Below are 13517 nucleotides of genomic sequence, written 5' to 3' on the forward strand. Positions count from 1 at the left end.
AGTTCTGTGGCATTGTTATAGGGGAGCCAGTCCTGGAAGCTCAGCGTCCAGTTTGGCCCTCCTGCCCTTCCAATAATTTTGTAATCACCTAACTCCCTGTATTAAATCTCTTTCTACTTCAGTTGTCTGGAGTCATTTTCATTATCTGCAACCATACCCTGAACTGACACAGTGGGTAGAAAGGAGAGTTACAAATCTCAGAGGAGCTCTTCATATGATATTACCAATGTTCTCCTTTGTATAATTTACCTCCCAAGAATGAACAAGACACCCTGACCCAGATGCTGTCTTTGCACTGCAATACTGGTCCCTTCCTTGTCCTAGTTTCTCTGCCTCTTCAACAAGATATCTGTGTTCATGTATTAGTCAGGACTATTTGGTTGCAAGTGACAGAAACTGTTAATTCAATCTACTATAGGCAAAAATATACATATATTGTGTTAGACACAACCAAACAGCAAGAAGGGTTGGGATGGATCCATCTTTTCCTCTCTCTCCCTCAACTCTCCTTCTTTCACTCTCTGTTTTTCTGTCTCTCTGTCATGCAAATCCCTCTCTGTTAGCTTTTTCTCTCTTAGGCCAGCTGTCCCCTACAAAAATGTCATTACGACTGCTGGTAGCTCTTAGTTCATATCATCATAATTTGTAAGAGAAAGGAGAGGGACTTTCCTCCCCCAACTTCAGTTTGAAAAAACCCTGGGGAATAATTCTGGCTGAATTAGTTTGGTTCATGTGCTTGTCCTTTGGATAAATCACTATGTCATGAGAGTGGCTTAGCTTGGTTCAAGCAGGGTCTGTTACTGGAAAAGATGAAAGGATGCTTTAAAAGAAGTAAATGACCACTATAATGTGAACCCTAGGCTGCTTGACACACATGCAATCCTATCTTTTATATATGCAATTCTAATAATGGTCATGCTTAGAAACTGTGAGTCTCAAATATAAAAAAGACCATATTCATTAGATTGTTTCCAGAACAGCTGCTATAATTTCTCTCCATGTGCCCATGCCCTCATATAGATCTAGTGACATACTGTTAAATTGGTTCTCTGAAAAGAGAAGAAAAAAAAAAAAAAGCCCTGGTTTGTAGCATTTGCCAATTTCTTTGGTATAAATATTCGCACCATGGCCAATTTCAAGCAGTTTGACCACTAGCTTGCAAAATTTGTGCAAATTTAACAATCAGCTCCCAAGGTCTCATCATTCTGTCCCCTCCCATACTAGCCCAGGGTTTGGTCTCATGTCACCTCAGGTGACAATAGCAAACTTGAAGCAAGCAGAGACTTAAAAACTGCTTGCATGTTCAAGCTTACCCTCTCTTATTCCACTTGGAACCTTGACATCAATCATGTGCATGAGGTAGGTGAATGAGCTGAGTGGTGAGAGACACAAAACCGGTTGTCCTGTTCTTCAAGCCAACAGCCAGAAATGTGAGGGGGTTATTGACCGAAGGCCTCCAAAACTGGAGGAAGGCCACAGAAGCTTGCATGGGCCCAGCCGAGACCCACAGAACTATCCACTGGACCCAGCCCAAATCGCTGACCCGCAGAATCATTGATTAATAAATGATGACTATATTAAGCCACTGTATGCTAAGGTAATTTGTTACACAGCAAAAGCTAACTGATACACTTATCCTATTCCCAAAGGGAAACAACCAAGGATTATATCCAGTTGTTACAGTCTGCTGTCCAGGATCTCTTTTTTTTTTTTTTTTTTTTTTTTTTAATGCGCAAAGCATTTTACTACGTATGAAAAACAAGTGCAGTCTAGTTAGGAGAAAACCAACCGGACTCTATATTACACACACCTTAATGACAAGACTCCCCACCACATGTGAATGTAAAACATTTAATTTAAAAATGTTGACACTACAATATATAAAATAGCTATTATAAATGCACATAGTGTATTCTATAGCTGCCAGGTTTACTTTTTTTTTTTTTTAATAAGGAAACTGTAAGTTACACTGTGGTTAAGACTTGTATCTTCACCCTTGAAAAAGCCCACATTCTATCACAGTGATGTATGGTCAGACTTAACAGCCCCAATTGTTAAACACTTGGATCAAGTCATAACCAGTTTTATTGCAAAAGGACCCTGTACACATTTATCAATTCTAGTACCTTAATAGCTACCCAACAAGTCATTAACATACAGAAACATGCATCATGAGAAGCAAGAAATATCACCCATCCCTTCTGCATATTAGCAACTTGTCACTCCTGAGCAACAGTGCTCACATCACTGAGGTCTGTGAACAGTCAGTCACTTTTCGCATTCATCCTGAGTGAAAGATGGAATGACTTAAGTACAAATGCAACATATTATAAACAATTTCTTACAAAAAAAGTCACAAATTAAACCAAAGTATTTTACAGAATTTACTACAAAACACCATAAAAACTGCCTTCACTTAAGCCCTCTCTCCCCGTATCCGGTGAGCCAACTGGATGTCTTTGGGCATGATGGTGACTCTCTTAGCGTGGATGGCACACAGATTAGTATCTTCAAATAAACCCACCAGGTACGCTTCACTAGCCTCCTGAAGCGCACCAATGGCGGCACTCTGGAACCTCAAGTCGGTTTTGAAATCCTGGGCGATCTCCCTCACCAACCTCTGGAAAGGCAGCTTCCGGATCAGAAGCTCCGTGGATTTCTGGTAACGACGGATTTCTCGAAGCGCAACGGTCCCGGGCCTGTAGCGATGAGGTTTTTTCACCCCGCCGGTAGAGGGAGCGCTTTTCCTGGCCGCTTTAGTGGCCAGCTGTTTGCGGGGCGCTTTGCCACCCGTGGACTTACGAGCAGTCTGCTTGGTTCGGGCCATTTTCTTTCACCCAATGCCGAAATTTTACGCCGCTTCTCCGACAGCCGCGCCGCTCCTGCTGCCCAATGAAGAGCCGCAGTCGCCGAACTAATAGAAGAAGCTCCTCCGACTAACGACCAAACCGCTCTGCGTCCAGGATCTCTTAATTATCTCTGTTCTTCTCTGTAAGTTTAAGATATGATTGAGCAACCCACATATTAAGTGTGGAATTCAATTATCTCCAAAACACCTGGTAAACAATGCTGCAGAAAAACAAGATAACAAAGTCCCTTTCAGAAAACAGAAAAAGAAAGGCAAAATATCTAGTATAATGACATTTGTCATTATTTTTGGGTGCCCAGCATTTGAACTTTTTTTTTTTTTACATATAAGGAGTCCCTCACCTTATGAAGCAGAACCTGTATACATCCCACTATAGAAGCTAAAAAATATCCCTCAGACTCCCTTCCAGCTTGGGTGTGGGCACATGGCCTTGGTTCTGCCACTCAGATGCATTTACCTTTTGAATCAGAGAATTGTGATGTGAAGAGGCAGAAAACCCATTTGGTTTGTGAGTGGTGACAGTTCTAGGGACAGTGTCCAGTGGCAGCATCATTGGGTGGGCAAGGCAAGCCTCAGGGTTTCACCACATAATTTGTATGTTATGATCTAGACTATTGTCCCTGCCTTCATATCCTTCCAGCCTAACACACACAATACTCCTATCACCAGTTCTACAGAGTGTCGAGGGCAATGGAGAAGCTCTGGGGTCCAACTGCCTGGGTTTAAACCCTGGCTTTATTACCAATTGGCTGTGTGACCTTGAGAAAGTTCCTTAACTTCTCTATGCTATGTTCCCATCCAAAATGTGGGGTTAACCATAGTATCAGTGTCAGAGGTACTATTATTGTTATAAAGGTTGTGGTAAGCATTACAATGAGTTTCATACATGCAAAGAATTTCACATGATGGTTGGCAAAATGTAAGCGCTTAATAAATGTTAGTATTGCTTTATTACTTAATATCATAGTAATAAATTCCTTTTTATGCATAAATCAGTCAGTGTCTGTTGTGTACAACTAAGAATGCTGCCAGATACAATTAGTCACCAATCCAGAGTTTATACCATATCTTGCTAAACAGGAGTTATAAGGTACAGCTACTTATTAAGTTTCAAATGAGCCACTAGGTTGCTAAAGGCTCTATAGACAGGGAGGATTCACTTTGTCCAGGTCCTCCACGGCCATTGTTGGGGTCTGCTCTACCTTAACAGCTGACCTGCTATTGCTGCAGGTGTAAGGAGCATGGGGAATGTTTTGATACTCTAGCGCCACTCTGGAGCCACAGGAGACCAGAGAGGTTATCTTGAGGCATTTTGCTTAAATGTGTCATGCCAACATTTCTACATTTCTATGCTGCATCATGTTGTCTTGCACAATGGGGGAATTCTATGACCTAACGTGCTTTCCTGGGTCTTCCCCGTGGAAGTAAGCAAAGGTTCCTCCACCCTCAGATCCCCAAACATATCTGGAGGTTCTCTTATCTCTACATGACTCTTGTCCCAATACGTGCACATATGTGTTACCACAGGTCCTCCAAGGAACAGATACCAAGACAAAATTAAATGTACAGAAAATTTATCAGGGGAATCCTCAGTGAAGGAAAATGGGGAGGAAGTCAGGAAAGGCTGGAAGAGATGTCAGCCCATGATATATGCCTGACCTGGAGTGAAGGAGAAAGGCAAGGAAGGAAGGAAAGTTGGGGGGAAGTTTTCAGTGCAGTTAGAAGGAAAGTTGAGCAAGAACTTCTCAGGCCAGAGTCACCCTTCCAGGAGTCCCCTGTCTCCCAGGAAAGGGCCTGCCGTAGTATCCCCAGCTTACTAAGTAATCAGCTGGGAGTAGCTATGAGAAGCACAGGCTCCGTGGACCCTCAGAAAATGGATTTCAGGGGAAGAAAGGACTTTTCAATACATTATACTGGTACAATTCACTAGACACAATGAGAAAAAAAGCTAGTTCCCTTATTAATGTCATTTTAAAAAATCTAAATGGATTAAATAGATCATGCAAAAAAGTTATAAAGGAATGTAAAGAAAATATGGAAGAATTAAAAGACAGAAATATACTCATGGAAAAAGAAAGTCTGAATTCTAGAAGAAAGAAGACATAGCTATGAGAGTCGAAAGTGATTCTCTCTGGGTTAGAAGCAAGAGGAGTGGGAAGGAATGGAACCAAGATCTGTAATATTTTGACTTTTTAAACAATTAAATACAAATAAAATTAACTCAAGGAAAGAGAGTAAGAGAACATTACGAACTACTTTTTCGACAAATCTGAAAGTTAGGAAAAAATAGATAGCTTGTATGCTAAACCATTAAATAAATTAAATCAGAAGTTTAAAAGTTTAGAAGAGGGCTTCCCTGGTGGCACAGTGGTTGAGAGTCTGCCTGCCAATGCAGGGGACACGGGTTCGAGCCCTGGTCTGGGAAGATCCCACATGCCACGGAGCAGCTGGGCCCGTGAGCCACAATTACTGAGCCTGCGCATCTGGAGCCTGTGCTCCGCAACAAGAGAGGCCACGATAGTGAGAGGCCCGCGCACCGCGATGAAGAGTGGCCCCCACTTGCCACAACTAGAGAAAGCCCTCGCACAGAAACGAAGACCCAACACAGCCATAAATAAATAAATAAATTTAAAAAAAAAAAGGTGCATAATGTTTAAAAAAAAAAAAGTTTAGAAGAAAAACAACAGCAAAAAAAAAAGGAAACAATCTGTCAAATTTCAAAGAACAGATCATTCTAATATTATGCAAATTATCAGAGAAAAGAAGAAAGTGGAAACATTGTCCAAATCATTTGATGAGGTTAGAATAGTCTTACCACCACCAGACAAGAACAGGTCAAGAAAGAAAAATTAAATGTTGAGAATTCCCTGACTGTCCAGTGGTTAGGGCTCCACGCTTCCACTACAGGGGTCGCGGGTTCAATCCCTGGTCAGGGAACTAAGATCCTGCATGCCACACGGCATGGCCAAAATAAAAAAAGGAAAGAAAAAAAAGAAAAATTAAAATGTAACCCATTTATGAATATAGATGCAGAATTTCTGAACATAATATTAGAAAATTGAATCCAACAATTTTTTTTTAGTTTCTCATGATAAAATTGGTTTATCTCACCAACACAAAGATGTCTAAATTTCAGAAAACTTATTAATATAACTTACTTACATATTAAAACATTAAGGGAGAAAAAATATTATCTCAACAGCTGCAGGAAACATACTTGCTAGAGTTTGATATTATAAACTGGGGTTTCTCACAACTCCCTCCTTGAGTTTGATAATTTGCTAGAATAGCTCACAGAATGCAGGGAAACACTTATGCTTGCCAGTTTATAATAAAGAACATAATAAAGGATACAGATGAACAGCCAGATGAAGAGGTACATAAGGCAAGGTCTGGAAGGGTCCCCAGTTCAGGAGTTTCTGTCTCTGTGGAGCTGGGGTGCACAACCCTGTACCAACCCAGGAGCTACCTGAAGCCCATACCTTAGGGATTTTTATGGAGGCTTCATCCCATAGGCATGATGGATAATTCACTCAGTCTCTAGCTCCTTTTCCCTCCCTGGAGAACAGGGTTTGGGGCTGAGAGTTACAAGCTTCCAATCATGCTTAGTTTTTCTGGTGACCAGCTCCCACCCAGGAGCCCACCCGGAGTCACTGCATTAGAACAAAAATGCTCCTATCACCCAGGAAATTCCAAGGGATTTAGGAGCTCTGCTAACTCTTATCACCCCCTCATTACTCAGGAAATTGCAAGGATTTTAGGAGCTATGTGTCATGGAATAGGGTCAGAGAACAAATATTAGTACAGAAGGTGCTCCTCGCACCTTTATCACTCTGGGAATTACAAGGGGTTTAGAAAGTTTGTGGAACTGGGGTCAAAGACCAAATACTAGCAGAAGCTGGGGACAGAGACCAGTATATGTATTTCTTAGTATTTCACATATACCATTCTTCTTTTGCCCTTTCAGTGGTTTTATGGAGTTGACAATTCTCTATATTAACTTTCTACTGTTAATAAAATTGCTGTGTGGTTTCTGTCACCTGATTGGACGCTGACAGACCACCTGGGACTTGCAATTGGCATCTGAAATGAGGGGCAATCTTGTGGAACTGAGCCCTTAACCTGTGGGGTCTGTGCTAACTCCAGGCGGTTAGTGTCAGAATTAAACTGTAGGACACACAGTTGGTGTCTACCGAAAATTGGAGAATTGCTTGGTGTGGAAAATCCCTCACATTTGGTGTCAGAAGTAGTGTGAGTAGTAGCAAAGGAAACAGGAGTTTTCTTTAGCATAAATAATGGAAATAAATAGAAACTTCTTTTTCTGTCAAACTAGGAAACATACAATCCACAACTCAAAAATGCATAAATGCTACCAAAAGCTGCTAAATTTACTTCATAATCTTTATGAAGGTAATATGTTGTGAAAGCCCCTTGGAGTAAAGAAGGGAAATGAAACGCAAAACAGCCCAGAAGGAACAGATCCCAGAAACCCCAGCATGAAAACTTGCTTTTGGTAAAAGGCTCAACTTGAAGTAATAAATCAGTACCCCTTGCATACAATATAAGAGCTGTGATAGTTAGGAGGACAGGATAGAGACCTCTTTGGGGGGAAGTGAAACAACCTAGTAACAACCAGTATGAGAAAAACATTAGCAAAACTTTGTCCCCTGAAGCAAACCCCAACAAATAGGTCAACTAGAGAAATTCAAAGGCAGCCAGCTTTAATTCAAAGGGGGGAAAATAATAACAGGCAGGAAATTGCTGCAAAACTTACCAGCTACAAAGAATCACCAATCAAGTTGCCATGAAATAAGTGAAAATTTTGACCAAACATTTGGCCATTACTTTCAAAGACTTAATAAAGAAATAACCTCGATAAGGAAGAATGAATAAAAAAAAAATGTAGTCCCAGAGAAGAAATGGTGAGAAGACAAGAGAAAACTTGATCTTACACATTTGCAGAACTCAGAAAAGACGTACAAGAAAAAAAGAAACATCACAGAAATCAAAACAAAAGTAGAGGAGTACGGGGGAGGGGGTACAATTACAGTGGAAAATACAGTAAAATCTTTTGGGGATAGAAATGAAATAAGCATAGAAAAGAAACTGTTTTTAAATAAATCCTAAAGACATTGATACACAGAGAAGACAGACAGTGGAGATACAACAAGCACAGAACTGGAGTCCCCAAAGAAGGGAAACAATACCATGGGACTGGACAAATCATGCAAGAATGTTCCTGAAATAAAAGGCAACTTGACACACTGTGCACCGGGGGAAGTGAACACAAAGTGGTCAGTATGTGCCGAAACATATTAGATGTTAAAAATAAAGACACAATCTCCCTTCCTCTTTCTCTTCCTCTTTCTTTTCCCTTTCCCTTCTAGTCAATTCAGTCCCAAAGACATTTGGTGGCACCAAGCAAAACAGGCATGCATGGAGGGAGGGGAGGAAAGCAGTGATGTTGGAGCCTCAGCAGAGTAAGGAGGACATCTGGGTAGAAGAGTGCAGTGGACTGAACGTGTCCCCCAAAATTGATATGTTGAAATCCCAACCCCCAATGTGATGGTATTAGGAGGTAGGGCCTTTGGGAGGTGATTAGGTCATAAGGGTGAAGCCTTCATGAATGGGATTAGTGCCCTTGTAAACAAAAGGGGCCCCGGAGAACTCCCTCACTCTCCCTCCACATGTGAGGACACAGCGAGAAGTCAGCAGTCTGCAAGCTGGAAGAGGGTCCTCACCAGAACCAACCCTGCTGGTACCCTGATCTCAGAAGTCCAGTCTCCGGAACTGTGAGAAATACATGTCTGTTGTTAATACGCCACTTAGTCTAAGGCACTTTGTTATAGCAGCCTGAACTAAGACAAAGAGTGACCTGTCCTGTAAGGTTGGAGCCTAAGGAGGGTGCCACATGGGGAACAGCTGGCTTGCAAAGGATGTCACAGCCTGAGTGGAGTGAGGTAAGTGTCCGTGCTGGAGCCTAAGTGGGTGAGGAGGGCTTCCGCATGGTGGGACAGCTCAGCACAGGGTGCTGAGCCCAAGCAGCATGATAATGGCACAGGATGGGAGGCGGTCCAGCATGACATGTTGTGGCCTGACCACGGCCTGGGGCCGTGCATACTCAGCAAAGCTCAGAGAGCTTTGGCAGGTTATCAGGGCCAATGTGTAGGTGATAAGAAAGGCAGACAAGGAGCCATGGGTAGGGGAGATGTAAATGTAGAACACCTCCCGCCCCTGGACTCAGGAACCAGGGTGCCCAGCGCAGTATAGCGCACAGCGCCCAGCACGACCAGGAGACCGCAGGCTGCTCAGACCATGCAGCTGGCCCCAGGGCTGTCCCTGGGGACCAACACAACTGTGGAGACACAAAGGTGCCAGAGCTGATCAGGGACACTGCATTGCAGGTCAATTTCCCTCCCTCCCCAGTGTCCCGTCCCTAAGCTCTTGCCGGCCACCCTCTCACCCATTTCTTCTCCCCAACTCAGGACTTCAATAGAAGCTGCCTGTAGTTGATCAGAAGCAGATGCTCTGAGCCTCCTGCAAGAGTTAATGATTACAGGGCTTCCCTGGTGGTGCAGTGGTTGGGAGTCCGCCTGCCAATGCAGGGGACATGGGTTCGAGCCCTGGTCCGGGAGGATCCCACATGCCGCGGAGCAACTAGGCCCGGCACCACAACTACTGAGCCTGCACTCTAGAGCCCATGTTCAGCAGCGAGAGAAGCCGTCGCAATGAGAAGCTTGCACACCGCAACGAAGAGTAGCCCCCGCTCTCCGCAACTAGAGAAAAGCCTGTGTTCAGCAACAAAGACCCAACGCAGCCAAAAATAAAATAAATAATAAAATAAATAAAATTTAAAAAAAATAAAAAGAGTTAATGATTACAACAGCCCAAGGGCATTTGAACCAAAGGACAAGCAGGCAACTCTGAAGACCTTGGTTCTTGCCCTAAGCTCTGTGTCTGGCACCTTACTGACTCAGACTTGTGTAAATGCAGGACACATGTTCCCAGGACAACTCAGCCAAGTTCCAGAAAGGAGAGGTTTTCATGCAAGCTCCTAGGATTCACTCTCTAAAGCCGTTCTTGCTGAAGAGGATTCTGCACTTAAAATGTAAAGTCCAAGCAATCGCAGATGGAAAGACAGAATTCTTTGTAATGAGCAGATCAGCAAAGATATCAAGAGTTACTCCTTGTGGGTCACACAGCATGGGATGAGGGTCACAGGTAGGAAAGCTTCAGAATTAATGATGAGGAACATATGGACAGGACTGGACAGGACTGTTTTCATTGGTCACACCTGGATAAGAGTTTCAGCAATTTCAGAGATTGGGTGACTGTGGAACAGAGTTGTAATATATTTTCTCTGCCATGGTAGAAATGTTCTCTATCTGCACTAATACAGCAGCACTAGCTACGTGTGGCTATTGAGCACTTGAAATGTGACTAATGCAACTGAGGATCTGCATTTTTAATTTTACTTAATTTTCATTAATTAAAATATTTCAATAGGCCCATGTAGCTAGTGGCTACCACAGCAGACAGCGCAGCTCTACAGAATTTGTGATCATTGTATAATTGACTGCCGGTGTACTGTGTAAGTTATTTTGGTTGTTTTCAATTGTCTCAGATAATCAAAAAAATATTTCTTGCATAAATAAAAGTCTTAGTTGAAGAATCCTTCTTAATTCATGTAAGTCAAGTCTGCAGGGCCCTGGAGTCGCATGTAGGCATGGTAAGTGAACTCAGCTGCTAATTGTGGTCCAGACGGTGGTGTCCAGAGTGGGGGAAGCATATGAGAAAATGCTCCCCGACACACATTACTGGAGCACGATGATGACCAGTTGCTATCTCGTGTAATGAAGAAGCTTTGTGAATAGGTAAAGTGCCACGGAGACTTCTCAGTGGAGTAGAATTCCCCAGGGATCCCATTCCCACCTACACCTTCTCCACAAAGCTTATCAGACAGAGGCCAAAAGAGGAGGCAGCGTGGTTCTCTTCCCACCAGCACCCGTGGGGTCTTATGCAGGGGAAGTACTAGAGAGAGGGTAGCAAAGATTGGGAAAGAAGAAAATAGACGGGAAATGAGGGGTAGAATGCGGTCAGCAGGAAAGGGAAATTATCTAGTATCTGAGGTAAGCAGCCAGCAATTTTGGGGGACTGCCTTAGTGGCGCAGTGGTTAAGAATCTGCCTGCCAATACAGGCGACACGGGTTCGAGCCCTGGTCCGGGAAGATCCCACATGCCGTGGAGCAACTAAGCCCGTGCGCCACAACTACTGAGCCTGCGCTCTAGAACCCACGAGACACAACTACTGAAGCCCACACGCCTAGAGCCCGTGCTCCGCAACAAGAGAAGCCACGACAATGAGAAGCCCACGCACCGCAATGAAGAGTAGCCCCCGCTCGCTGCAACTAGAGAAAGCCCGTGCACAGCAACGAAGACCCAACACAGCCAAAAATGAAAAAAAAAAAAATTTTTTTTAAGTTAAAAAAAGGAAAATAAGGTTAGAGCTTAGAACTGCCAAAAAAATAATGGTGGGGGGGGGGAGCCAGCTCAGGGTGCTCTCGGTCTGAGAGGACTGGGGAGGCTGAGGCCTGCTGGCTGTGACTGACCTGAACCTGTCCTCCCCAGCCGTCTCCCACCTGTCAGGCCTAAGTGTCCTGCGTCTACAGGGGGGTCGCTTCAGGGTCCCCATGAAGCCATTGCTGGGTTGTCATCACTCGCGCAAGGAGGCAGACCCTGCTCTCAGCAGCGGGTTCGGGGGATGAAGGGCAGCACCTCAAGGCCAGGACACTGTGCTTTAGACGTTGTGTTTTACCATGAGCCTCACGGGCTGCTTCCCACTCTGTGAAACACAAATCCTAAGTGACTAGAGGAACATTGTAGGTACAACCCAAAAGTCCCCACGTCCCGTCCGCCTGTGGATGCAGATTCAATAAGTCAGATTCCTACTCTCCTTCCCACTTGCCCACTCTGGGCTCCAGGGCCCTGAAAACTTCTTAAGCACTTTGAGGAGCTCTCAGGCAGTGCCTCATGCGTGCTCACAAACCAGTCGGGCAGCTACAGTCAGCGTGGACCACCTTCCCCCGTTTGCCTTCCCGCCGGCTCCTCCAAGTCCCCTCCCAGGATCCTGCAGGGAGGGCACCTCTCCTCTGCCTCAGCACCAGTGCCCCTTATGCAAATGCCATGGTTCCCAAGAACGCTCTCTCCCCTGTGTCCAAAGCTGCTGCCTGAGGTGCCAGAGGTGCTGGGCTCCAGGCAGAAATGGCCCAGATTTTGTGAAATATTTTACCTCCCCAGCCCTGGAGCAACCCTGCTTATTTCACCCAAATGATCATATCTCAGCAACCTCTGGCCGCCAGATAGGGTCATTAAAAAAAAAATCAAACTAATTTTTAACAATCATGAGATCCTCCTCGACCTCCCACCTCCCTCCCTCTTTCTGAGGTGGAAGCCCATTTGGTAGCACCTCCCTTCAGGTATTTTGAGGTCCTTGGGAATGCTTTGCTGTCTGTGGTTTACCCTTCCTGTCACTCACTAGCTTCCCTCGCCTGGAGAACCGAGGTTCAAGCACAATCCCAGTGCCCAGACTCTGCAAACGCCAACCTCTGGCCAGGCCACCAGTGGGTCTGGATACTCTCGAAGAACCATGTATAAATATGCCCTGAAAAATACAAAGTGCTGTGCTCAGAGCTCTGAGTGTTCTTATAGAGAAACCGAAAAGTCTAAAAACCCGGTAGAGGGACTTCCCTGGGCGTCCAGTGGTTAAGACTCAGCACTTCCACTACAGCAGGCACAGGTTCGATCCCTGGTCGGGGAACTAAGATCCCGCAGCTCGACCAAAAAAAATTTTAAAATAATAAATAAATAAATATAAATGAATAAATAAATAAAACTCAGTAGACACAGCTCTCTTCTCTTGAGTCAGAGAACAGCAGTGCTGAAAGCATCCCCAGAGGTGACACAAAGTAATACCATTGTTCTACTTGTGAGGACAGCCCCAGCTCCACTGGGCTGGTCATCACAGGAACTCAGGATGGGTTCCATGGGCCAGGCAGGGAGTGCCAAATTTTGGAAACCGGATCATATCAGCCATTGTGAGTTCTTAGCCTCACCTGCTGTTTCAGACGTCCACCCAAGTGTTTACACCCCCTCCAGCTGCCAGGGAGAAGACAGTTATCGCAGAAGTCCTGCCACTACCAAAGTCCTATAGAATCTGAGCTGGCGCCCAGGCCCCTGTGCCTGAGGGTGAATGGGTGAGGCCAGCCTGTAAGACCTCGGGGTTGTCATGCCCTGCTGGAGAGTCTGGATCTCCCATTGCCCTCCAGGCCTTGAGGCACCCAGAGGGGGAAACTTCTGCCTGAGTCAAGACTGGTTTCTGGGCGTCAGTGCCTGGGCTCCATTCTAAACTCCCAGCATGACTGACTGGTTTATAAGTTGGCCCTCTCCTGTCTCTCCCGAAGGGGATAGTCCGTCAGCAGGTTGAGCTCTGGGTCCACAGCACAGGGCAGCAGGTGATGGAGACGACCCTCCATCCCTTAGGGAGTTAGGAGGAGGGACCGAGGGGCCCTCATGGTGAGGAGAAGGGGTAGGAACCTTCAGAGGCTGCCCAATGCCTCCATGGGTCACCAGCAGCCTCGGTGACCTAGGC

At 44.9% G+C, this 13517-nt stretch overlaps 1 pseudogene across 1 annotated transcript; it reads right to left on the minus strand.

Annotated features, from left to right (window-relative positions):
- Positions 1-2067: 2067 nt before the first annotated feature.
- LOC309644096 (histone H3.3A pseudogene) lies at positions 2068-2958 on the minus strand (annotated as a pseudogene). The gene has a single exon. The product of its transcript is annotated as a histone H3.3A pseudogene (transcript).
- Between the last annotated feature and the right edge of the window lie 10559 nt (positions 2959-13517).

The sequence above is a fragment of the Balaenoptera physalus genome, assembly GCF_965194825.1.
Source record: "Balaenoptera physalus genome assembly, chromosome: 15".
Taxonomy (NCBI): Eukaryota; Metazoa; Chordata; class Mammalia; order Artiodactyla; family Balaenopteridae; genus Balaenoptera; species Balaenoptera physalus.